Source organism: Lissotriton vulgaris, chromosome 11, assembly GCF_964263255.1.
Source record: "Lissotriton vulgaris chromosome 11, aLisVul1.2, whole genome shotgun sequence".
Classification (NCBI taxonomy): domain Eukaryota; kingdom Metazoa; phylum Chordata; class Amphibia; order Caudata; family Salamandridae; genus Lissotriton; species Lissotriton vulgaris.
In genome coordinates this window covers 209,745,378-209,772,683 of record NC_141699.1, presented here as the reverse complement: position 1 = coordinate 209,772,683, position 27,306 = coordinate 209,745,378, and the positions used below count along the sequence as shown (strand labels likewise).

The following is a 27,306-nucleotide window of genomic DNA, read 5'->3' as shown; positions in this document are numbered from 1 at the left end:
CCATCCTTGGCAATGCGAAAGCAGTTAGAAAATGATGCCCCCTTGCCATTGGCAAGGTGAGCGCTTTAACCCCCTAGTGGTAATGTTAATGTTAATGGGACTTTTAGAGCACGCTGTTACCCTGAGATGTAAATGTAAATGTATTGCGATTTATATAGCGCACGTATCACCCGAAGGCATCAAGGCGCTTGCCTTGGGAACCCGTCCTGGTATTCCCCTGTGAGATAACCCCAGCAGGGTATCCACAAGGTGAAAGCCAGGCATCCCGCCGCGAGGAGCCGTAGTTGAGATTAAGCAAGCTATTGCCCAGAGTCGCAGAGTGTGAACCCGTGAGTCGAGTAGGCACCGGAACGAGAATTATCGAGTCCGTGGAATTTTTGAGCTCATGACCCGCCAAGGCCGGGAATTCAACCCTGGTCCAGGACTGATCTCAGCTTCCGGGTCTGCCGCCTCTAACTCCTGAGCCACACTTCTCCACTCCTCAGATGTCCAGGCGCTATGCACTACCTGCTGAAGAAACTGTGGCAAACTCCGTGGGGGGAATCAATTAACTGAAAAGCCAGGTTTTTAGTCCTTTCCTAAACGACAGCAGCTCTGTCGAATTCCTTAATGAAAAAGTAAGACAATTCCAGGCTTTAGCAGCACAAAGCCGGAAGCTTCTACCGCCCCAGTTCTGTTTGTTAAAGCGGGGAAGTGAAACTTGTTTAGCCTGCATGGAGCGCAGAGCTCTTCCTGGGACATACCATTGAATAGATTGCTTAAGGAAGTCAAGGCCAAGACCATTAAGAGACTTAAAGACTAAGCACATGGCCTTGAATTGGATCCGGGATTTAACAGGGAGCCAGTGGAGGGCTTTAAGTCCTGCCCTAACTGAAGCAAACTTAGGAATCCCCAATAGCAGTCTGGCTGCCGCATTCTGCACTGTCTGGAGCCTAGCCAGCTGTCTCTTCTGGATGTTAATGAAGAGGCTGTTGCGATAGTCCAGACGTGATAGTATGAGCGCCGTGATGGCTATTTTCATGCTTTCGGCTGGAAGAAAGAATTTTATTTTGCGCAGAGTACGCAAGATGAGAAAGCAGGAGGAGACAACCTTACTGACCTGATCACAGTATGCCAATTTAGAGTCCACAATCACTCCAAGATTTTTCGCCCTGCCAACCGGCGTGGGAAGTGCACCCATTGTATCTGCCCACCAGTCAGGGGTCCACAAATGTGCTGTGTTCCCAAAGAGAATAACCGCGGTTTTACCTGCATTAAGTTTCAGGCAATTTGACGCCATCCAGGCGGCGATTGCCTGCATGCAGTTATGGCATTTTAAGCTGGTCTCTGCCTCCTTGCCTTTTTGAATAGATAACACAATTTGTGTATCGTCGGCGTATGAGGTTAGCTGAAAGCCACAAGATATTGTCAGAAGAGCCAGCGGGACAACATACACATTAAATAGGGTCGGGCTGAGCTAGGAGCCCTGTGGAACTCCACAGGGAAGAGAGAAAGGCTTGGAGCTGTCATTACCAAGATCCACTGTTTGTATCCTGTTCGCCAGAAAGGAATCCAAAAGGTCCCATGCTTTGCCACCGACTCCTACCGCCGATAACCGGTCCATCAAAACCTTATGATGGAACATATCAAATGTGGCCAAAAAGTCCAGCATAAGGAGTATGGAAGCCCCACCCTGATCAAGAGCCTATCTAATTTCTTCAGTAGATTTGATTAACGCCAGCTCGGTGCTGTGTTACGGCCGAAAGCCGAATTGCGTGGAGTCTAGCAGGTAAGCATGGGCGAATTTTGCGAATCTCGTGTTCGCGAATTTTGCGGATTTGCGAACTCGCAATCCGCAAAATCCGCGAATTCTCGCGAATTTGCAGATTTTTTTTTTGTGTTCGCGCGGGTTTCTGCCAGTTCGCGAGGGTTTTGTACAATTTCGCAAACGCGAACTTACCGGTCGGGTCGCAAGTTTTGCGAACTTGTTGTTTCTACGTGTCCAGCCTGTTTGGAACACTCTTCTTCATCCCTGCCACTCTCTGTCACCACTGCCACTCTCTGACTACTCATGCCACCCTCTGGCCCACCCATGCCACCCTCTGTTTCATCACAGCACCCTCTGGTTGTCCAGTGTACATTATTGTGGCAAAGCAAAGCACACCTTCCCTGCCTCAAGTGACCTGAATTAATTTGGGGCTGAATATTTTTTTAGCTGGCACCTGCTTCCTTAGTGCTTCCTGATTAGTGATCTTTTGCACTTGCTAAGTGCTTTCATTGTTGCAAAATTAGTTACAACACCTGCCCTGTCCCAACTGACAATAATGAATTAGGGGCTGATTAATGTGTCACTGGATTTGAACTTCCAGCCTGGCTCCTGCTTGTCTGCCTTAGCTGTAATTCAGGACCTTTGTGTAACTATTCTGAGGGTCAGAGCAGGGTCACATAATAGTTGCAAGTAGGCAACTGAACTCTGGAGGGGCCCCTCAGGAAGCACTACAGGAAATGGCTACTAATGATGAGCTTGAACTTTTGAACCTGGTAAGTAGTTTCAGTTTTGCTAAGATCGTATTTCTGCAATTTAGCGCTTATTCGCGGGGCGCGAAGTTGAACTGGGAAGCCGCGAACTCACGCGAACAGTGCGAGCAAGTCATAAAATCCGCTGCTCGCGGATTTGCGGATTTTGCGGGAAATTCGCGAATCTCGCGGATTGCGAATTTACCGAAAATCCGCAAAATCCGCGAGCGTAACGGATTTTCCGCCCATGCTTACTAGCAGGGAATGAGACTGAATGAACCCACTGAGTTGACTATTCATGGCCTTTTCAATCATCTTACCCGGAAAGGGAAGACGAGAGATAGGTCTATAGTAATTCGGATCTGTAGGGTCCAAATTGGATTTTTTAAGTAAAAAGGCAAGATGGAAGCAGTCTTCCAGAGGCCTGGGAACTGACCAATATTAAATATAGAGGCAAACAAAGGGGTGAGAGCTTCCCCAATAATATCTGGAACTGCTTTCAGCACAGAAACTGGGCAGGGGTCTGAAGGGGAGCCGGACCGTATCTCCGATATAAGTGTGGTGACTCCAGCCTGTTCCAAATGAGCAAAATAATCAAATCTGGGGGGATGTCCATTCTGCTCCGTGCTTACAAAAGGCCACGCCTCATCGGTGACGTTAGATGTGGGATTGAAAGAGGATAAAATATTTTCAACCTTTTGTAGGAAGAAAGTGGACAGCGTCTCACACAATTCAGGGCTACTTTCAATTTTGGGGCTGGGGACAGTGGTAAGTGTAGAGATGGTTTCAAACAAGGCTTTAGATGAAGAGCTAGCGCTTCTAATTTGTCTTCCAAAATAAGCCTCTTTAGTTTCACGTAACACTTTCTTATAACTGGCCAGGACCTGTTTGTAGGCCTCTTTATCAGAGGCCTTATACTCACTCCTCCACACTCTCTCCAACCTTTTACATTCTAATTTAAGATTTTTTACGTTTTCAGAGTACCAGGGGGCTGACAGCGCTGAGCGCTTGAGAATGTACCGCTTACTAGGCGCCAGTTTCTTACAGGCAGAGTCTATCCAATCATTATAGTTGCTTGCAGCTCTATCAACATCAGACAAAGATATAGGTAGCGAGAGGTAGTGTCCCCTCTAGCCATTGAGCAATGTGGGGGTGGCTAAAAATACCACGGCCAATTGCTTTGAAATCTCTCCCCGTGTTTAGGAGAATCAGGAGAGATAAAAAAATAACCCTCACGTCCTTAGGTGGGAGGAGGGGGCAGGGGGGCAGAAACGGGCCTCGGCTCCTGTTCACATTTGGCAGTATTTATTTTCCAAGGTAAGTGTTTTTTTTATGTAATAGTGTGTTTTCAAACCCAAATTTCAAAGTCTGCAATACTGTCACCATTGGTGTCAGAGAGACTATGACAAGGACATGGATTTGGACAGGAAAAAAAGAAGATAGGGACAGGAAGACAGGGACAGGAGATACGCAGGAGCATACGGACAGAGAGAGAGTGACAGGGACAGAAGCATGGGGACAGGGACGCATGCTGAAAGAGAAAGAGACTTAGGGACAGGGCAGGAACGGGGAAACAAACACAGAGAGAGGCAGACAAGTGCATGTTGGGCAGCGACAGAATGATAGAGACGATGGACGATGGGGCAGAAAATGATGGACAGAGATACAGGGATCGGGAAGAGACAGGGAGAGGGACAAGCGCAGAGAAACGCATTTCTGTACAAATGTCCCCATTGGTGGCAGTGGGACCATGACAAGGACAGAGTCCAGGACAGGAAAAGACAGATAGAGTCCGGGACATAGGAGGACAGGAACAGAGAGACAAGGAGGGGCATATGGACAGAGAGAGAACGATGGGGACACATGTAGAAGGAGAAAGAGAAATATGGACAGAGGCGTAAGGGGCAGGCAGACATTGGGAGAGGGACAGACAGTGGCATGGTTAACAGGTCAGGGCACACGCAGAAAGAAGGGAGGAAGTGATGGACAGGTGGACAGTGAGAGGTACAAGCATTTGGAGACAGGGACGGGAGTCGTGACATAGGGTAAAGAAAGGGTCAGGGAGAGAGAGAAACGAAGGACACGTCCTATTACTGGGGGGGGGGTGCGGGGGTGCTCTTCTGTGGAGTGTGGCGGCAACAGGTGGTGTGTGGGCGGGCCATGTGGCACAGGGGGGCAGAATCACCGATGGCAAGGGTGGGGGCCGAGCCTGTGAGTGCAGATGCGGTGGGAAGGCGGCAGACCGGGTGGACCCGTGGGACCTTATTTGCTAAGGGTGGTCACCCTGGGAGAGGCGCTTCCTGCCGGCTGGAGCCCAGCTCTGGAGACAGGCCTGTGTTTGTCGGGGGTCTGCCTCGGAAGGCGTGGTGTTTGCTCAGGAAGCAGGAGGTGGTCTGCTGGTGGTGGTGTGAGGGGAGGCAGGCAGGCGGAGGGAAGTTTAGCAGTAAGTCAGCGGACGGAGGCGCGTTACAGACGGACTGAAGGGAGCTCCCCGGGCACAGCACGGCAGCAGCGGCGCCTCCTCCCCTGACACATCACAGGCCGCCCGTGTGCAGCCAGCCCGTACCGGCGGAGCTTCCCACCAGCTCTCGGCTCGACGTGGAGCAGCCCCGAGCCAGCCTGGCGTCCGGAGGTAGATGGTCAGGACTCCGGAGCCCGCAGTCCCGGTAAGGACGGAGCAGGTACCGCAGGTGTGGGACGGGTACCGGGTAGAGAGAAGGGCCGCTGCCGCGCACACTACACTGGCTGTCAGCTGCCTGTAGCTTAGCCCTTGGAGTGAAGGTGCTCTCTGGATCGGTGACCCTGTGTGTCGACTCCCATACCTGCCCCCCCCCCTGCGCTTGCCATATCCGATATCACACGGTGCGTCTGCCGTTTCAATAGACCTCTTTTGTAACGCCAACCCAGGGATGTATTCGGGGCGAGCGCTTCGCAGAAGTTTGTTCGTTCGTCTCACATCTTTTTGTGCCGCGTCAGGTAGTTGGTGTGCAGTGTGCAGTGCATAGCAAGTGGCACAAGAGCTGCCCTCTCGCCCAGTTATTCTGTTCTGCTCCAGTCCCGAAGTCTTGGCGCCCGTGTGACTTTTATTTCTGTTTCTCTTTGGCCGCTGTTGTGAAGTCAGTCGTTTGTGTGTTGAACCGTGACATCTTCTAGGTCGTGCAAGACTGTAGAGTGTGTGTGTGTGCGCACACATCAAGTGTTCTGCTTTAGTGAATGTTTTATAAAAGGGAAATGCCCCGGAGAGCTCCACTCTCCCCGTGTGCGGATTCAGCCCCGGGGGAAGTGCTGCTGTCTGCGGGAAGCAGGTTTCAACAAGTGCCGGAGTGGGGAAGGGAGGCGGGGCGGGCTGGGGCTGCTCACGGTGGCAGCGTTGCTGTATGTTCCTCCTGTGTTCAACTCCGTACTGTTTGGCCAACATATGATTTTCCTTTGGCACTTGTGTGTTCTCATAGGGCCGAGAGCGTGGACTGCTTGCACCAGCATTTATTTATGAATTGTGCCTTCTGTTGTACGCTCACCAGCATTAACATTGTCTACATTCTTAACTTGAGGTGACTGAGACAACAACATTACAAGGAGAGCCGAGGCAAGGGTCTGGCTTGGCTCTAAGAGCCTGTGGACGAGCCGAGCCGTGAAAATGTGCAGAATGTAAATCATGCAACAAACGTGTAAAAATATGATGTAGTCCCTTGAAAATTAAAATACACGTGTTTAACGCGTGGAGATGTTTCACCTTAGTACAACATATTAAATCACTGCAGTGAGAGGTATTTACTTAGTTATAGTTTTTAAAAATGAACTTAGTAGTAGTCCTGCCACCCGCCCTGGTCCCCACCCTGATGCCGATGCCATAACTGAAAAAGCGAGCCAGTTGTGGCGTATACCCTAATTATGGCCTAGATTCCTAATATATATGGTGCAACGTTATAGTCAGACAAATCACACACAAGAGCAGTGAAACAAGTCCCAGTAAGTGAAGCTTACCACAGAGGGCTCCATCACGAGGTGCCGGAAGTGGTATCCAGGAAAGGAAACTGGTCCAGGCAACTATAGGTGTCCGGACTTAGAATTATTAGACCCACATGGGGGCAACAGAAGAAGATACCTCAGGTTGAAGTAAAAGGAGAACTGCCCATCCAAATCCTCACAGGCAAAACAAATACCCCCCCCCCCCCCCAAATATTTACCACTTGCTCCACACAGGTGGTTGTGGAGAAGTGTGGCTCAGGGGTTAGAGGCGGCAGACCTGGAGCTGGAGTTCGGCCCGGGACCAGGGTTCAATTCCCCGCCTCGGCGGGTCTTGGGCACAAAATTCCACGGACTCGTTAATTCTCGCTCCGGTGCCTTCTCGACTCACGGGTTCACACTAAGCAATAGCTTGCTTAATCTCCACAACGGCCCCTCGCGGTGGGATGCCTGGCTTTCACCTTGTGGATACCCTGCCAGGGTTATCTCACAGGGGAATACCAGGACGGGTTCCCTAAGTGTAATGATGTTCTATGCTCTCCCCCAATAACTCTCGGAGACAGGTATCGGCGTTACTCTCTTTATTCAGTCGTAACATAGAAGGAGCGCATAGCATGTCCTTCGCTCAGCCTGCTCGCGCTCTAATGCCGCGCTACGCTCTCCTCGCCGCACTACGCGCCTCGCGCCCCTACGTTGCCATACGTCACATAGCCACGTGACGTACCACGTTAGCGCGCTCACTACATATCTCCCCTTTTTCCAACAACTATATGTACAAGTCCTGGCTCATGTCATAGTCTCTGAACCTCGCTGGTGGGACCACCGCCCTGCCCCTTCTCGTCAGTCTTACCGGGGATGGGGCGGTTGTTGTTGCTTCTCCTTGACCAGCACCTAGCGCAGCCGCGCTAGTCTCTCTCTGATTTCTGTCCTCTTCAATCTGCTGCTCCCCACTCGCCTCTTGTTCCTCTTGTCTTCTCTCGCCAATGTCTAGATCCTCTCCCCCATACTCACAGGGGTCATCATTGCTGTTCTCTCCTCCTTCATTTCCATTACCTCTCCAGCGGAGTATTTTGTTGCATCTGGCCATGCGGTCCTGTGACCACACATTGCCGTCACTTAGCAAGGCCGCCCTGCCCTTGACTTCCACTACTTGTAGGGGCTTGCTGTATTTACTTTCCCCCTTTTTCTGCAATGTGGCCAGTCTTACTCTCACCCATTCTCCTTTTTCCAAAGCTGTGTCCTTTACATTCCTCCGTGCGTCGTAGTGTTTAGTGTACACCGCTTGTGCTCTCTCCAGGTTGGCTTGCACCACTGCCGGTGACCACTCGCTCTTAATTACTCTTTCTTTCCATATTCTGTTGTCCTGAGTGAAGGGCTCCCGGCCTCTAAGGATCTGGAAGGGACTGTAACCAGTGTTCGTGGGCGTTATCCGGTACGCCCACACCATGTGCCAGATCTCTGCTTCCCAGTCTTTGTTGTCTGAAATCGCCGCTTGGATCGAGCCCATCACCACTCTATTGAAACGCTCCACCAAGCCATTTCCCGCCGGATGATATATGGATGTGTGTTTTGCCACAATTCCGTTTCTCTGCATGAACTGAGACCATTTCTCAGACCGGAACTGAGGTCCATTGTCGCTGAGGATACACTTTGGGATGCCCTCTCTCACAAATGTCTCTGCCATGAAGCCCACTATCATTTCCGTGTCCATGGTTTCCTCAATCTTCAATTCCGGCCATTTGGAATAGCGATCCATCATTACACAAATGTACTTCTGTATTCCTTGTGCATTTAGCACCGGACCTAGTATGTCTATGGACAGTTCCTCCCACGGATTTTGTGGAGGAGCTATTTTCCCCAGGGCAGGGCGTAATGGTTTCAGTGTTTTGTCCGCGCCCTGGCACCTCGGACATTCTCGAACGTGTCTTTCCGCTCTTAGGTCCATTCCGGGCCACCAATAGTTCTGCTTGGCTCTTAGTTTCAACTTCCTAGCACCCAGGTGGCCTTCGTGTAACATATCCATTAATCGGGCAATCATTTTTTCCGGAGGTATGACTCTCTCCCCTCTGTAAACAAATACACCCTGGTCATCCATGGACAGTTCCTCTCTCACTTCGAAGTAGGGGATGAGACCTCGTCCTGTCTTGCTTTTGTCCGGCCACCCCCGTACAATATGTGCCTTCACTTCTTCTAGAACGGGGTCCTCTTCGTAGGCCAACTTCCATTCCTGCTTGCTTATGGACGTTTCTAGGTCTTCGGTGAGTGCAACCCACTCTTCCGCCGCTTCACCGCATTCTACGCTGGTTTCCATCGCTGCCGCCCGGCTCAGGTAGTCCGCCACCTTGTTCTTAATTCCTGGGATGTGCTCCACATCATATCGGAATTCCATCAATTTGAGCGACATTTTCGAGATCCTCGGCGTTGCATCCGCGTGTCCGCTGGATGTGAGTACCTTGAGCAAGGGCTTGTGGTCGGTCCTCAACCGGAACCTGGTGCCCCACAGGAACTGCCGAAACCGGGACATGGCCCACACCACTGCTAACATTTCTTTTTCGATCACGCTGTACTTTTTTTCAGTGTCATTGAGGGTGCGGGACGCGAAGCATATTGTTTCTACTCTCCCCTGGCCGCGGTCTTGCATGAGGACTGCGCCCAGTCCTTTATCACTGGCATCCGTTGTGAGTATTGTGCTTCCTTGGGGGTCAAACCCCTGTAGCGGGATCGCCCCTGCCACTTCTCTTTTTATTCCCTCAAATTCCTGCTGGGCTTCCTCTGACCACCGGAATTCACTGTTCTCTCGGGTTAGTAACCTCATGTGATGGGTCTTTGAGGCGAAATGTTCTATGAACTTCCCATAATATTCTGCCATGCCCAGGAACGATCTGACCTCTTCTTTGTTGGCCGGTGAGGGTGCGTCGCAGATTGCCCTCACGTTTTCCCTCTTGGGGGTCACTCCTCGTGCGCTTATCTCGTGGCCCAAGTACGTCACTTTTTTCATTCCTATGCGGCACTTGGCCCACTCTGCCGTGAGGCCCTTCCTTTCCAGAATACTCAATACCGTGTCCAGTTTCTTATCATGGTCGGCTTTGTCACGACCCATCACCAATATGTCATCTTGGAAGTATTGAACTCCCCGGACCTCCTGGAACAACTGGTGCATAAGTTTTTGGAACACCGCAGCCGCCGAGGCTAGCCCGAACGGCATGCGGCGGAAGCGATAGCACCCGAAGGGAGTTATGAATGATGTCAAACTGCGACTCTCCGGGTGTAGTGCGATCTGATGGTACGCCGATGTTAAGTCTATGGTGGAGTACCATTGAATGCCCCTTGTACTGGCTAGCATTTCTTCTATCTGGGGGAGGGGGAACTTCTCCACCACTATGTTTTTGTTCAACTCGCGCAGGTCTACGCATAGACGGACCTTGCCGTTGGGTTTCTTCACTACCACCAACGGCGCCAGCCATTCGGCACAGGTGATCGGTTCGATGATTCCCCTCTTCTTTAGCTGCCGTAGCTCCTCCTTCACGTCTTCCCTCACTGCCAACGGAATGTTCCTCACCTTGTGGGCTACCGGCACTGCTCCTTCTCTCAGTATGATCTTGTGTGCGAATTTGTCGAGCCTTCCTACTGATCCGCCAAAGACCGTTGGGAACCCCTTCCTCCACCTGTTCGTGTCCATCTCTTCTTCCGGCTCCGTCATCAATATCTGCTCCTTGCCTCCTGGGTCCAGTTTGATCCCCAGGTCACCTTGGTCGAGCCACCCTAGGACTGAAGGGCCTTTCTCGGAAACGTATAGTTTACACCTGGCCGCCCTACCTTTGAACTCGAAGTTCAGCTTTCTGCATCCGGCCATGGGGATTCGATCTCCATTATACGTGACGGGGCGTATGTCCAGCTTATCCAGCTCGGGGCCCAGTTGCGGAGCAAATTTCTCCTCCCATACTTTTCTTGGAATTATGGTGTAGGGTGACCCTGTGTCTGCCACCACTTGGACTTCCACACCCCCTATCATCATGTCCATGATCGGCTTCATCGTCCTCTTTCCGCCGGTGCCTCGGCCTTGGTCGTTCACACTCAGGATTTCATCGTAGATGCAGAGGACAGTGACCACCTCCTCTTCGGTCACCTCGTTTGGCTCCTCCGCTTCATGGTCCACGTACTTGACTGCGTTTTTGGAGGCCTTCTTCCTGCACACTTTTTCATAATGGCCGACGATTCCACAAAACATGCATTTGGCGCGAAGCGCAGGGCACTTCCGGTTGTGCGCCTCGTGCGTCCAACTGCCGCATCTGTAGCAAGGCCGTTTGTTACTTCCGGTCGGTTTGCCGGAGTGGCTTGGGCTGTTTTGCCATTTGCTCGGGCCCTTATCTGGCTGTTTCCGCGCCTGGTGATCTTTGTAGGGCTCTACATTGTCTATCTTGTTCACCACCCCGCTGGGCATGTTCTCTTTCTTCGTGGCCGCTGCGCACCTTCGCGCCAGTTCCGCTCTCTTGACTATCACCAGCACGTCCTTGAGTGAGGTGTCTCCTGCCGCCCATAGCTTGTCCTGTACGTTCGTGCACGTGGTGTGCATCACCACTTGGTCTTTTATGAATTCGCTTTCCCAGTTTGCATACTTGCATGGGGCCGCCAGTTTCCTTAACGCCGCTACATACTCCTCCACCGTTTCCCCTGGTAGTTGTTTCCTTTGTTGGAAGTTAAACCTGTCCACTGAGACACATACCGATGGTTTAAAGTGTTCCTCCAGGTCTTCCATTGCGTGAGCATACACGTCGTCGTCGTCCGTCTCTCTCTTCTTAGGTACCAAGCTTTTGTAGATCCTCAGGCCTTCTGGGCCTAGGTTTAGCAGCAGGATGTGTCTCTTTCTCGGCGGTTTGAATTTCTCCTCACTTTCGTCTTCCAGCACTTCTATGAAATTATCTATGTACTCTTTCCAGTCCTCCCATTTCATGAGTGGCTCCCCCGGCCTGGGAAGGAACTGGACTGGCGCTATCGCATAACCCGCTTGTGTGGTCATCCTTTCACCCCTGGATGTGGGCAGCGCGTTTTCCAGGCTTCTCGGACTCCCTGGTGCACTGTCTTGTTCCTTCTTGTTGAGTAAGGGTGGAGGGCTGCTCCTTTCAGCCCTTTCCTGTTCAGGTGGGGTAGCCAGTGCGGTTACCTGCGGGCCTTGACCGTGGCTGGTCTCCTGCTTCGGGTGTGTAGCAGCTCTCCGCCCTCTTGGTCGCCGTGTGCCCTCAGTGCTCGGCTACTCGTGCTGTTGGCTGCGTCGCGCTCCTTGTGGTGCCCAGTCAGGGTGTGGTCGCTGTGCGTTCCCTCGGGCCTTCCTCGCTCCCACAGAGACTCCGCTCCGTTCCGCCGTTCTCCGCGTAGTTTGCGTGGTGGGGGGTCGTGGGTCGTGATCCCACCCTCGTCGCCACTGTAATGATGTTCTATGCTCTCCCCCAATAACTCTCGGAGACAGGTATCGGCGTTACTCTCTTTATTCAGTCGTAACATACAAGGAGCGCATAGCATGTCCTTCGCTCAGCCTGCTCGCGCTCTAATGCCGCGCTACGCTCTCCTCGCCGCACTACGCGCCTCGCGCCCCTACGTTGCCATACGTCACATAGCCACGTGACGTACCACGTTAGCGCGCTCACTACACTAAGCAAGCGCTGAGATGCCCCAGGGTAAGTTGTGCGCTATATAAGTTTCATTCATTTCATTTCATTTCATCAGTGAACCGGTAATGGAGGCCCTCGTGTACATCTACTTTATGTTTGGCATAGAAAACAAAAACTGGTCCATTTAATTCATGCTGATTAAAGTGAGCCGCTGAGATTTCCAGACCAAAAAACACTTGCTAGAAACCAACATTTCCAGTGCAGGATTTTCATTTCACTATTCAATGCACTCCAGCAGTTGCAGCTGTTGTTTGCTTCGCTTTACCCAACTGAACTAAATGGCTCATAAAAGTGGTTATGATAGGATATCGCACTGCTGGGTAGTGCTGCCAGTTGTCAAAGGAGCATTCTAGTAGCCCTGACTGTGGCATACACCAGTCACAAAGACGTGCAGGATCTGAATTAAAATAAACATTTAAAGTGCAGTCCATTCAAAGAGGCCAAGGATGGAATGGGCATTAGAAGTGCACCTCATTGTTAACTATAGGGAAAGATGACATGGTGATCAAAGCATTCTGCCAACTGTTTTCTCTAACGAGATGCCAAGGTCTGAATGGGCATTAATACTCCCCTACCTTCTCTACGTTGAACGTGATCTTTTCTGCAGACGGGTTAGATGTTAAGTAGACACAAAGCTTGAATCCCACCAGAACTAGTTAAGTCCAAGGTCCAGCCGTCCATACTGTCAAGTCAAATATTTATTTCTTCAAGATTAAAAGCTAACTATGGCATGGTCTGCTGTGTAGAATGTGACAGTCGGTGAACCCTCCTAGCTCCATCATGTACTGCCTGATCTTCAGCCACTGGCTTCACACGGTCTTCAGGTTTGCCTATGTTGTCGCACTCCTATATTTCCACATAAGGTTATACAGGCACTTTTAACAAGAATTATTTTCTTCTACCACTTCCTCCTCTTGAATTCAACACCCATTCACTTCCCATTCAGTGCAAACAAGTTTCACAGTGAGACCCGAGGCTTCTGTTCCTATTGTGTTGTCTGGTTCTAGTACACTACTAGTAAATATGCAGCATACGTAACATAACATAACATATATATGCAAAGTGCCGATTCATCCTATTAATTACCTTGGCGCTGAATTAGCAGATCTTTATTGTCACCCACCTCACTACTGTATCAGTCACTCAGTAATAATACTCACTCCATGCTCACTTGTTCAGTGACTTTCTCAGGCCTGTCACTCATCTCTTACTATTCCTCATGGCTTGGCAAGGTTTGCCTCCATCTCTTAGTCCCCTGGGTGTGCTTGGACTGTCCACCCATCGCTTGGGAGCCCTACAGATGCCAAAGTATCTCGTGAGTAAGAACAGATATGTGAATTGTGAACTATGAGTAGGGCCACTGGAATGATGCCATTTTGTGGCTCCAGCGTTTTCTGCATAGTTATGGATGTGCTGCTGCCATATAATCTTGCAGTATAATTTGCAGATTTTATTTTAAAAAAATTATTTTGAGCTCAAAAGGAAAAAAAAAAAAATACACCGCAGCAACACATGTTACGGCCCAGCGGAGGGCTCTTTGCAACCGTTCATTGGACCCCTTTTAGTTGCTTATTGCTGTATTTGGGGGGTAAATTGGTACTAATGACGTGAAACCTTTGCCATAAAATGTTAACCTGTGTAGAAAGTACAAAATAAGAAACTAATACTATTCCAAATGTGCAGCATTATGCAGCATACTTAGTCTTTTCTTGATACATAATTTAGTCAGCCCTGCCACATAACCTGGCCCTTCCTTGCTACATAATTCCAGTGGCCCTGGCTATTAGGTGTTACTGACCTTTCTACGTCACCCAAGGCTTGTTTTATTGACGTCACCTGCTTTCGTTTCACACTTAGATCTCTGAATGGGTTTGCAACCCTGAGTATTCCATCACTCAAGAAGTAGCCAGGGATTCAATGGGGCTCGATACTATATGCTGTTTTGCATCGAAATACTGTATTCTCTGATGAAGGTGAATTAGGTCGACATGAATCATGTGTCCATATGTCCGTCCATCCCTGTTCTGTGCTATTTGACTGCATGGGTGTCTGTGTGTATGTGCGCCCTATCTTTGAGTCCCAGCGGCTTGACCTCTGTGCATGGGTACCAGAATGTGTGTTTGTCGATATGCCCAGGACACTCAATGTGGTTGTGTGAATGCATGGTGGCCTGTAGACTTGTGGGTATGGGTTCCTCATTTGCTGGGGGTTTGTGAGGGCCGGTGTCTGTAAGGTTGCTAGGTTGTGGGTGCATATATGTGCAAATGTGCTTTGTCTGTTTGTGTGGCAATGTCTGTAAATCAGCTTACTGTGTGTGGGCATGAATGTCTGTGTTGCTCTGTCTGTGCATAGATACCTGTATCTGTGGTGCTCTATGTGTTCATGTAGATGTATGTGTGATCCGTGTCAATGTATGAAAGCATGTTGTGTGTATCTCGGTTCATATTCCATCCCAAAAAATCTACTTGTTTAATGCACGCGGCGGGGGTGTGGTAGGAGGACAAAATATGCTGTCCATCCGGAAATAGATATTTAGTCATGGAATACTGAAAACCTTGCAGTGCTCCATGCTGAGCTCTTCTGGTAGTGCTGTGAAGCACTGACCTCTAGGTGCCCACCTGTCGCTCTTTGACAGGGCTGGATCACAAATCGTTGCAGGGGTTTCAGAGGTTTTGGCTGTCAAATTCGTGCAAAATGGTTCTGCAGGGTAAGTTTTGACGTTTTGCATCCTAGGATTTAGGACAGTCAACTATTTGCATGTTTCTTAGAATTCCTGAAATCTGGACTAGTTAATGGTTCACAGGGTTGGGTTTGTGCGCTGCAGGGCGAGGCAGCAATTCTGTGTAGTACGGCTGTACCCAGTACTGCAAATTAAAAGTATTTACTGTCACTGACAGCCAGCCACTGTTCCGGTCAGTAGATATGAAATATGACATTAAAGTTGTCACAGCTTACCTTTTTGCTGACAGATTGATCGGTTTGGACGTTAAGATACCTGCTGCAGAGACCTTTGTGTATCTATCAATTTTCTAGGAAAAACATTTCCAGTGCTTAATTTGAGCTGGTGGCTTCAGGTGCTCGGCACTAACACTTAATTGTCAACACCAGCACTTATGACAGTCTGCTACATGGTGGTGCTCTCTGTCTAATTTAGAAAAGAGCAGAACAATAGTCATTTATTGATTCAGTAGACATTAAAAGGGACTTATACCTGCCGCCGTTTTCTAGTGTTGTGTGCCTGGAACAGTCTTATTGTACTTGTAGGAGTGTGATGGTTAGTAGTTGTGTTGGTACTGTCATTGGCAGCGCTGACAGGGACAATGGGTGATGCAAGCACTGTTTATACAAAGCTAACGCAGAAGATATCTGTGTGTAATCTGCGTTTAAATGTCTTGAAAAAAGGGACTGTTGCAGAGACCCTGAAGTAACCTGCAGGTCATAAAATCACAGCTTGGTTCAATGTCTTAGTGGGCTATGCGGCCACTGCAGACTAGTGCATAGAACCTTCAGCGGCATAAATCTGTCTCTTTACATGTTTAATTCAGTTTTAAACTTGTTCTTTTGAGGTTTTTCTTACAGGGTTAAGAGAACTGGGTCATTAGTGGTTAGTGGTAATACAAAACACCTGTTGGTTTTTGAAGGGGATGAGAGGTTGTGAGCGCGGGCAAAATACAAAAATGCGATGGTGCACAGGGCTATTCAGTGATTCAGCTGCAAACTGGTAACATGTATTATACATTATGTCATATATGAAGATGCTCACCCACACTTTTGTGGCATGATCCATCATAGGTATCCTCATCCCACCCTGAAATGATGATACTTCCATGGTGGACCTTAGTATGAGGGAGTTCTTGATAAATATTGGATTATGGTATGATCCAGGATATTATATAAACATATCTTGGGGTAAAACCTAAGGAAATATCTTTATTGGTAGCTACCACATGTATAATTAAAGACAAAATGAGAAGGCAGATACAATGGGGTATAATGTCACTTTGCGCAGGAAACCATGAGCAAAGAGTGGTCAGGATGGGCCAAGTGATTGATCAGACTGCGGTAAGATAGTATTGCTGCAAAGATTTTTGGGAGTGGGGGTGCTAGCCAATGGCATCACCTAACACGAGTGGCTTGACTGTACTTTCCATGCTGGTGATATATGTTTTGTGAGACTTCTACCTTACAATGTATAGAAAGCAAGCATCCATAGGCGCTGGAAGTATGGATGCACCCCGCAAAATAATTAATGCTTGAGTTCAGAGACGGAATGAGCCATAAAGATGCCTTTACATTCTCTTTTTGTCTAGTCACATTTGCTGTGCTTGGAAGGCAGAGGTCAAAAGGCAGGCTATATCTTTTGCCAAATGGGTATTTATTCATGAAGTGGAGATTCAGGTTTACTTTCTCTTATTGCAATGCACGGTTTTACAAAGAGAGCTATGTGGAAATGTTATTGGGAATCTAAAAGGAAAGCCTGTAGGATTGTATTTTTTTCAGAACACAAATGAAATTAAAATATCTATAAATGAACTAGAAAAATGTTTCAGAATATTTCAGCAGTTTGGAAAGCACACATGAGGCACCATTTTTTGTAATTCTATAATGTAATGGAAACAAAGATTTTAATAGGATCATAACAAATCAAGAAATACTTATTTCCTTCCACACGTTGACGTCTGTGCGCTTTTTATCTGTAAAACTGCATGTCTGAGCAAATTTTGTACATTTGAATGGAAAATTTGCTGTCTGTAAATGATACTGTGCTACCAGACCATGCTTTAGCAATACATTTGCAACATTGTTCCTAAAACACCACAGCTACACACTACACCCTCACCACTCTCCTGCTGAATCCATTTGCTTCACTTGTTCTTTGTGTGACTCTTGGATTTTTCACAGTCCCTATGACTTCAGTGGTTTAACTATGATGGCAGCACCCCCCACTCTGAAAATTGTTCCAAGCACCGCTGCAAACATCTTTACATATGTGTTAGAAAACGTCTTTGAGAGTATGGCCTTTTCCTTTCACCTGTATGCCAGCAAGAGCACCACTGGTTAAAATGGCAAAATACCCTAAACATGCAGCCAGAGAAAGTAATAGTAAACACAGCTCTCTGTGTTAAACAAATAGCATCATTTTGTGAAACAAAGTTTCCTATTGTAATGCACAGTTAATACTTCGGGACAAATAAATAAGGGTCTCTTTAATGGTAATTCTGCACCTGAACTCTATCAAGGATACATGGGGTGCTGCAGCAGCTCAAGGTAGGTGGGATTTAGTGGTGTGGCTGCGTGGGGTCGTGTCAAGCAGGTTATGCTGTGGGATAGAATTTTTTCGTGGGATTAAGAGATTAAAAAATGGCATGCAAACATAAAACGGAGAGGTGGGCCGTTTGAATGTGAGAGGCTGGGCTAGAGCTGTGAGATATATATGTGGCATTGAAAGCAAATGGTTGCCACTGTGTTGACCTTCGGTCTTGTGGTGGCCATGAATGGTTGCCACTGTGTTGACCTTCGGTCTTGTGGTGACCATGAATGGTTGCCACTGTGTTGACCTTCGGTCTTGTGGTGGCCATGAATGGTTGCCACTGTGTTGACCTACGGTCTTGTGGTGGCCATGAATGGTTGCCACTGTGTTGACCTTCGGGCTTGTGGTGGCCATGAACGGTTGCCACTGTGTTGACCTTCGGTCTTGTGGTGGCCATGAATGGTTGCCACTTTGTTGACCTTTGGTCTTGTGGTGGCCATGAATGGTTGCCACTGTGTTGACCTTCAGTCTTGTGGTGGCCATGAATGGTTGCCACTGTGTTGACCTTCAGTCTTGTGGTGGCCATGAATGGTTGCCACTGTGTTGACCTTCGGTCTTGTGGTGGCCATGAATGGTTGCCCCTTTGTTGACCTTTGGTCTTGTGGTGGCCATGAATGTTTGCCACTGTGTTGATCTTTGGTCTTGTGGTGGCCATGAATGTTTGCCACGGTGTTAACCTTTGGTCTTGTGGTGGCCATATTTCATGCATTAGTGACATTCAGGGGACGTGTAGGATTTGGGAATGAGGGTGATCATGATGAAAACGTCTTTGAGAGTATGGCCTTTTCCTTTCACCTGTATGCCAGCAAGAGCACCACTGGTTAAAATGGCAAAATACCCTAAACATGCAGCCAGAGAAAGTAATAGTAAACACAGCTCTCTGTGTTAAACAAATAGCATCATTTTGTGAAACAAAGTTTCCTATTGTAATGCACAGTTAATACTTCGGGACAAATAAATAAGGGTCTCTTTAATGGTAATTCTCCACCTGAACTCTATCAAGGATACATGGGGTGCTGCAGCAGCTCAAGGTAGGTGGGATTTAGTGGTGTGGCTGCGTGGGGTCGTGTCAAGCAGGTTATGCTGTGGGATAGAATTTTTTCGTGGGATTAAGAGATTAAAAAATGGCATGCAAACATAAAACGGAGAGGTGGGCCGTTTGAATGTGAGAGGCTGGGCTAGAGCTGTGAGATATATATGTGGCATTGAAAGCAAATGGTTGCCACTGTGTTGACCTTCGGTCTTGTGGTGGCCATGAATGGTTGCCACTGTGTTGACCTTCGGTCTTGTGGTGACCATGAATGGTTGCCACTGTGTTGACCTTCGGTCTTGTGGTGGCCATGAATGGTTGCCACTGTGTTGACCTACGGTCTTGTGGTGGCCATGAATGGTTGCCACTGTGTTGACCTTCGGGCTTGTGGTGGCCATGAACGGTTGCCACTGTGTTGACCTTCGGTCTTGTGGTGGCCATGAATGGTTGCCACTTTGTTGACCTTTGGTCTTGTGGTGGCCATGAATGGTTGCCACTGTGTTGACCTTCAGTCTTGTGGTGGCCATGAATGGTTGCCACTGTGTTGACCTTCAGTCTTGTGGTGGCCATGAATGGTTGCCACTGTGTTGACCTTCGGTCTTGTGGTGGCCATGAATGGTTGCCCCTTTGTTGACCTTTGGTCTTGTGGTGGCCATGAATGTTTGCCACTGTGTTGATCTTTGGTCTTGTGGTGGCCATGAATGTTTGCCACGGTGTTAACCTTTGGTCTTGTGGTGGCCATATTTCATGCATTAGTGACATTCAGGGGACGTGTAGGATTTGGGAATGAGGGTGATCATGATGTGCATGCAGACAGTAGGGATGTCCAAGAAGAATGTGGTGCTGTGGCAGTTGCTGAAAACCACAAAGAGTCATGAAAGGCAAAGACCAATTCATGACACTGATCCATTGGGGGGGGGGGACTTTGGGGGGCTGCAGAATCTTTGTACATCTTTGAGGCTCAGACAGGATACAAGGTACTTATGGCACAATACCATATACCTGATTTTTTGGCAAGAAGGACATGTGGAGCTGAAGTTGGCAGCATTGCTGGAAAGTAGGAGAGGAAGTGGTTCATTGCTGTGCTAAAATGATAATCTGGATGGATTGGGTGACAGGTCCCATGTCCAGGCCCTTACTCAAGAAGTAGCAGTAAGATGCATAGGAAGTGCATCTGGATACCAACTCCACAAGAGAGCAGATAAGTGATGTTTGGAAGTAGGATACAGGGCCTCAGCTTGCAGTAATCACTAGAGTAGGGTTGGTGCAACCAATGTGGTGACCATGCAGTGGAAGTAAATTCTGTTGCCAGGGGGAAGCGTAGGAGAGCCAACTCAAAACGTCATGCTTCTCAGGGAAATATAATGCGTTCCATTCAGCCAGGTAAGTATACCTGTCACTAAGTGCATATTGGCATTATTGCCATAAAGGACATAATAAGAGGTTGCATGGCAGGCAGTTAAGTATCATGCATGGTCATTGTGATGAGCATCTCCCCTTTCCCCAGATACAAGGGAGGCAACCCACAGGAGAAGCGGAGCCAGTAGGTTTTCACCCTCTAACAGAAAGCCCCATAGGCTAATTTTTGTGTAAAGATGCAGTGGGATGGACCCTGGTACATGAGAGGGACGTCTCACTGAAATAAAAAGGCAGAGTGTTCGGGAGGCAGACCATAAGCTTCTGCAGTTTAGGGGGAAACAGTTTGGAAGATTCCAGAACCAACCCCAAACACTTCATTGATAATCTGAACCACAGGCAGAAACTCCTCACTCCACAGGAACCAGTGTTTAATTTTCTTCATGCACCTGATTGTACTACTGAATATAAACCCCAACAATATCGGGGTATGAGAATACGGGGGGCAGGCTATCGAGGGATAAAATATCAAAAGATAAGTGCATATAGGGAAGTATAGCTTTACTCTTCCTATCTCTCATCTACGTACCCTGAAGATATACGTAGTGTGTAGTTATATATGTGTGGAGTTAGTTAGAGAACATATAGATTCGTTATTTATCAATGTTTAGTCCTGGATATTCTGTCCCACTGATACTGTGAGTTCCATCTTTGCTAATGGTTCAGTCCTCACACCATCAGCCTTTGATTTCCGTGTCTGTAGTTTCATTTACAATTCTAAGGGAACAGTGAGGCGTTAGACGCATTTTGAAAACATCCGTTATTTCCTACAGATACGGCCTTTCTTTAAAAAATTTACCAGCCATTTGTTTATATTTCGCTATTTTGGCAGAGGTGGCCGGCCAAGCTGGTTGGTTGAAAATAATTCTTTCTTCTTTTGTACCATGGCAACAATATCTCTTTTTAGGTTTCGCCTGGGGCCGGAGCTCCTAGCTCCGCCCAGGAGAAATCTTATGTCCCTACAGTGTGGGGCTTAGTCCCGCCTCTGCTTCCATTGGCTAGCTCCATAAATGGAGGCTAGCCATTGGAAGCCGGATCTGTCCGTCAAGGCCGGACCAGATTCGTGGGCGTTCCCGAGATTTTTTCCCTCTCCACCCTTTTTGCATCGTCATCGGGCGGTGGGCGGAGTTTCGTTTTTTTTTTAGGTGTTTGTTTTCGTCATTATGCCGACCACGGCCGCCGGAAGAAGTCCAGGTGAGTGCCCGTTCCCGCCCCCCCTCCCGCTGACCGTGTGCCCATTCCCCCCCTCCCGCTGTTCGTGTTCCCGCCCCCCTCCCGCTGTCTGTTCCGCCCACCCTCCCGCTGTCCTGTGCCTTCCCGCCCCCCTCCTGCTGTCCGTGTGCCTACTGAATCCGCCCACATTAGGTCGTCAATACTGGAGACTCCGAGCTATTCCCGCTCCAACATGTTGACTAATACTCAACAAAACATTCTTTCTTCGTCTGGTTAACCAGGTCAGTCTACAATTCAATTCCTTTCTAGTTGGCGACTGAGTTCGCTCCCATTGGATGATGGCAGCACGTTAGCGCCACGGCGACGGATCCCCAGTCCTTCTTCTTTGTTCACGCACGCACGGTTCCTAACGTAGCGTCCGTCTGCTGTTTCTATGTGGGCGTTGGAGGGCTCGGCGCCCCCAGTTCCGGCCAGTCCCTCCTTTACCCGGAGGAGTCGCCGAGCCTAGGAAGAGTAGCCAGGCTGGGAACAGCCGCCGGGCGTGATGAGCGACCCGGCACAGGGCTGGATGGGGGCTTGAAGGGCAATTGCTGATATAGGGGAACGGGCACGTCGCGAGGCAGCATGGAGCAGGCGGTGATCCTACGGAGCTTTATCCAGCGGGTGAGAGCCATGGAGAGGAAGGAGCCCTGCGGTGACGACAGCTTCTGTAGCGACTTCATGGTGAGTTCTGGGCACTGGGATGTTTCAGTGGTACCGTGGGAGCTGGATGTATATGTAATTAAACTAATTCGGGACCGAAGGGTAAACGCACGAGCGCCGGTGGTCTGTGCGGGAGGGGCACTGATAAGCTGTGGAGGAGAGGCTGGTGGGCAGTGTATGTTATGGTCCTAGCTGGAGAGGGACCGATGAGCTGTGGAGGGTAAACGCAGGTAGGCTGCGGAGAAGCATTGGGGCGGTATAACGGATTATGACAGTTCCATACAGGGGTGGCTCTGCCGGTGGTGTGTTCAGGACAGACGCTGTTGGGTATGAGCTGTTTTGTTCTGTAGGAGAGATGCAATGTGTAAGAGGCAATGGAAGCTGCAGTAGATGCTATGAGTGCTGGTATTAACAGTGGTAGCTTAGAGCTCTGCAAAAGAGCCATTGGTTAGCTGTGCACAAGGGCCATTCGGAAGGCTGTAGGGCAGTGGCGCTACATGATGGGCCATGTGTGTCTGCAGAAAGGATAAGGGCGGTAAAGTTCTTCCAAACGAGCAAAAGCACACATGTCCCATCTGAGACTCTGATGAATTGGTGAAGGATGAGTAGGGGCAAAAGGATGGGGCATCTGTTATTCCCAACATTGGATTTTCACATCTGACATATTGCCTACTCCTCAAATAATGAGCGGGCCATGTTTTTTACTAGTTTTTGCGAGTAATACTTGGCTGGGTGTATTAGCTGTCAAACCATTCATTAAGTTTGCCGTAGCATTTAAAGTAGTAGTGACTGCTAGGTCATGTTTACTGAGCCGCGAGTGTACGTTGACGCGTTCATCTTTGATTAATACTCCCAGAACACGAGTGAAGGGGGCTGGCAAACTATGCCCACCTCTTGAAGATTTAGCCCGTGCTTTTCCATGATTGCACCTACTGTAAGGTGGGCCTGTGTTGCACAAACGAGGAGAATTGGTCTGTTGGCTTAATTGCGCCCCAATCCGTACCCAGTCTTTCACTGTAATCCCCTTGTTCTCTGTGGTGTTCATGATACACGGATGCCCTCGGACTCCAAGAGGCCGTTGCTGACCGTGTGTCATGCAGGGATGGTTAAGCCCTCGGATGTTGCGCAAGGCTGACGGGATGTTGGGAGGGTCTGGGAGTGAAAGGAAGTGCTTCCCTGCCCCCTTGCTGTGCTTGCTTCCCTGCCCCCTCGCTGTGCTTGCTTCCCTGCCCCTTCGCTATGCTTGCTTCCCTGCCCCCTCGCTGTACTTGCTCTCCTGAGTGTGTGTGTGTGGCTTTGAGTGGGTGTGTGTGGCTCTGGGTGGGTGTGTGTGGCTCTGGGTGGGTGTGTGTGGCTCTGGGTGGGTGTGTGTGGCTCTGGGTGGGTGTCAGTGGCTCTGGGTGGGTGTGTGTGGCTCTGGGTGGGTGTGTGTGGCTCTGGGTGGGTGTGTGTGGCTCTGGGTGGGTGTGTGTGGCTCTGGGTGGGTGTGTGTGGCTCTGGGTGGGTGTGGGTGGCTCTGGGTGGGTGTGGGTGGCTCTGGGTGGGTGTGGGTGGCTCTGGGTGGGTGTGGGTGGCTCTCTGTGTGTGGCTCTCCGTGTGTGGCTCTCTGTGTGTGGCTCTGTGTGTGGCTCTCTGTGTGTGGCTCTGTGTGTGGCTCTGGGTGGGTGGGTGTGGCTCTGGGTGGGTGTGTGTGGCTCTGGGTGGGTGTGTGCGGCTCTGGGTGGGTGTGTGCGGCTCTGGGTGGGTGTGTGTGGCTCTGGGTGGGTGTGTGTGGCTCTGGGTGGGTGTGTGTGGCTCTGGGTGTGTGTGTGTGTGGCTCTGGGTGTGTGTGTGTGTGTGTGTGGCTCTGGGTGGGTGTGTGTGGCTCTGGGTGGGTGTGTGTGGCTCTGGGTGTGTGTGTGTGGCTCTGGGTGTGTGTGTGTGTGTGTGTGGCTCTGGGTGGGTGTGTGTGGCTCGGGGTGGGTGTGTGTGGCTCTGGGTGTGTGTGTGTGTGTGTGTGGCTCTGGGGGTGTGTGTGTGGCTCTGTGTGTGGGTTTGTGTGTGTGTGTGTGTGTGTGTGGCTCTGGGTGTGTGTGTGTGGCTCTGTGTGTGGGTTTGTGTGTGTGGGTCTGTGTGTGTGTGGGTCTGTGTGTGTGTGGGTCTGTGTGTGTGTGGGTCTGTGTGTGTGTGGGTCTGTGTGTGTGGCTCTGTGTGTTTTTGTGTGGCATTTGCCAGAGATTAAACTATTGGCATTGTAAATTACAATGCAATTTATTTATCTGTTTTCAAAACCAACACATAAATACTAATTTTGTCATTTACAATGCCAATAGCTCAAACTTTTCAAAAGGCGAAACCATTGCATTGTAAATGCTTGTTGTTTTACTAATCACTTAGGCATTGAAAAGACAGCTCTCAAGGACTTTTACGTGAGTTCTTCATGTGTTCTTCCGTTTTAGGTTTATATTTTGAAAGGGCAAAAAATACCGGAGTACACTGCTTTTCCCACATTTTTTTGCTGGAAAGGACTTAAAAATAAAGTACATGCAGGTAAAATACTGGCCAGGTTGACACCCTACCAGATATATGTTTTAACCGACGTTTTTGATTCATACTCGCCTTGATGAACTCATAGAACCAACATGAATGGGGGTAACAGATTGACCTTGGAGGTAAGGGTGCCTGACTGTGTGAATGAGTTATGGGAAGGCACAGGCCCACATGTAGAGGAGGCTGAGGTACTGTGCCCTGAACTGTGCTTGGTACATTCCTTGTCCCCCTTCCTCCACCACTGCATGGAATAACTCCACATTCCTCTGACGTCACACCGCCCAGGGATGCGTTTGTGGGAGATAAACTCTGGTGTTTTTGTTTCATTTATGCAAGGAGACTCCCCTTCTGAGTTCTGCACGAAGTATTTCGAGATCTGAGCAGTCCTCGCGAACATAAGCCCCGCCCCCGTCGCGCCTACTGAATTAACATCTTTGTAGGCACTTGAAATGATTCCAAGCATTCAGACCTCGATCGATTTTATAGTTACAACTTTAAAAATGCTCAAATCCATGATGAATCTGCAACCACACGTGCTTGTTCACCAACAGGTAGCTTCCTTTTGTAGGAAAATATGGAGCAGGGAGGGGTAAGCGAGATTGGAAAATATTTCCCTGATATAACAGGTATCTTTTTTGTGCATGTTATGCATATTACACAAAATGCATTTCATCAGTCATCAACGTGAAAATTGCACGCAAGGGCATTCCTCGCATGCAAAATAACTTAAGGCACCACCCAGAGACTGGTACAAGCAGCAACTGTCTTGCGGCCACAGCTTCCCAGAAAAGACTGTCCTTGCAAGTTCCCATAGCTAAGTTCAGCTGTAAATCCCCTGGAGATGCCATTACAGTAAACCAGTTCAACAGTAGTGCCGTTGCATATACTGTCCTTTACATACATTGGATCCTTGCCCCCTTTCTTTTCCTTCCTCCTTTTTTAGGATGTTTTTTCAAGCTTTTGCTTGGCCTGGAAATTTAGAACAAGAGTTTTTTTTAATTATTATTTTATTTATGATATTTTGTATACATACAATACAGACAAGAATTGTTATGTGGGCTACCCGCCTCTGAGAATACAAGGTATGGAGTTAATTGCATACATCTCGGCCGGTTTCCCCATTGCTGGTTATGCGTTGGTGGTAGGATAAAGGATAGAGAGAGGAGGAGAAGAAACTATGAATAAGTGTAGGAGAAGGATAGAGGTGAGGGATAAATTATACAGAGTTCTGTAAGTATCCAGAAACTTAAAATATTCCTGAATCTGTGGTAAAAGTAAAAATAAGAAAAGAAAAAAAATCCCACATGGGATTTCCACTTTCCTCGATCAAAGATGAGCATTTCTCACTCTCTTGGGATAGGCTCAGAATAGACTGTTTTAATCAATGTATTAATATTGTTTGGTTCGGCTCATCTCCATGTCTTGAGGCAATGGTTGTACTACAGGTTAAACCTATACAGACTCGAATCCTCTTAATTCCTGACTGTGCCACAGTTTTTCCTAATTATATATATTTGGCCCTAGACTGATTCCCGCTTCTGCCACATCATCTTAAGCATTAGCTCAGACTTCCTGTCTGTGCTTTACAAGCCACAATGAGGTCCCGGGGGCCCAGCCTCTTCGGTAGGTTGGCAGAGCTGCAGAACTGTTGGCACCGCAGGGCCCTAAGTTTAAATAAATGACTGCTGTTCGCTTCGCAAAGAGCCCGTCCACTCAAACCAGAATGTGTGTATTCGGCGTCTGTTTTTGGTGATTTCATTTCATTTTATATTCATTAATATTTGCCGCTGACGTATGTCCGTGACCCGCAGATCTTGAGTTAAAATCTGAACAGGACAAACACAGACTTTCGTCATTCTAGGTGTCCGTACGCTCAGTACCATAAAATTGTGAAACAGTAACAGTTATTATTTCCTGCACCTAAAAAAGGCAACACTGCACTATTACATAAAATCATTTTATGACGAGAATGAAAATCGTATCCTGTATGAATGTCCATACTAGAACTTGGCCTTTTTTCAGTTAGTATAAAAGTTCAATAAATACATTTTTTTGCTTTTTTCATGTGCTGTGGGGGTAAAATCATTATTCTATTTGCCTGACTGGGAATATTGAAATGATATCCTGGCTACATTTTGATTGGTAACATTCTGCATGACAGAGATGCATCAGGCAATGGTGTATGTTATTTTTTATGTGAAGTAAATAAGAGACAGGTTCATAATGCAGACTTAAATACTCTCCCGTGACATTAGTGTGTGACCTGCAAGTTAAAAGTTAGAATTCTGACAGGTCTGACTAGTCCATTCATCCTTCTAAGATTGATAAATAGTATGTTATGTTATAATCATTTGTATAGCGCACTTACACCAAGCGGTTTCATGGCGCTGTGAACGGGATGCAGCAGTGGATGGTGACAGAAGCTTACTCATATGCCTGAGAGAACAGATGGGTTTTTAGAAGAGTTCTGAACTGAGTGTAGGAGGTTACTGATCTAAATTCCGTAGGGAGGGAGTTCTAAAATTGAGGAGCCAGAAAAGAGAACCTCAGACCGCCATGCTTCTTTCGTTTGATAAAGGGGATGATAAGCAAGTTCAAATGAGAAGAACGGAGTTCGCGGACAGGAGTATAGCAATGTATCAAGGAAGAAATAAATGCCGGTCCATGGCCGGCCAGGGCTTTGAAGATAGTACATCCCAGTTTAAATGCACAACGTTTAGCCACCAGGAGCCAATGCAGGCTCTTCATCAAAGGGCAGACATGTTGGTGTCTGGGTTAAGGAAAATAAGCCTGGCTGCTTGGTTTTGAACCAGTTGTAAGCGGTGGAGCTTTTAGGCAGGAATGCCAACATAGAGTGAGTTGGCATACTCTCTGCAGGAGATAACCAGAGCAAGAAGGACCAGAGTTAAAGCTTCAGTGGTTAAAAATCTACAGATTTTCCGTACTCGTCGTAGATGAAAAAAGCAGGATGATACTACCACGCAAATCTGGGATTTCATAGACAGGTCTTTGCTTAT

General features: G+C 48.5%; 1 protein-coding gene across 2 annotated transcripts in view; it reads left to right on the top strand.

Moving 5' to 3' along the window:
- The window catches only part of TRPV4 (transient receptor potential cation channel subfamily V member 4), a 619,663-nt gene that overhangs the window by 46,365 nt on the left and 545,992 nt on the right, over positions 1-27,306 (top strand). The window contains exon 1 of one of the 2 annotated variants that reach the window (XM_086943118.1): positions 4,712-5,162. The exons of the other annotated variant lie outside the window; for it this stretch is intronic. The gene's annotated coding sequence lies outside the window, so the exon portion shown is untranslated. Of the gene's footprint in view, positions 1-4,711; positions 5,163-27,306 lie in introns of those variants that run through there. 2 annotated transcript variants of the gene reach the window in all.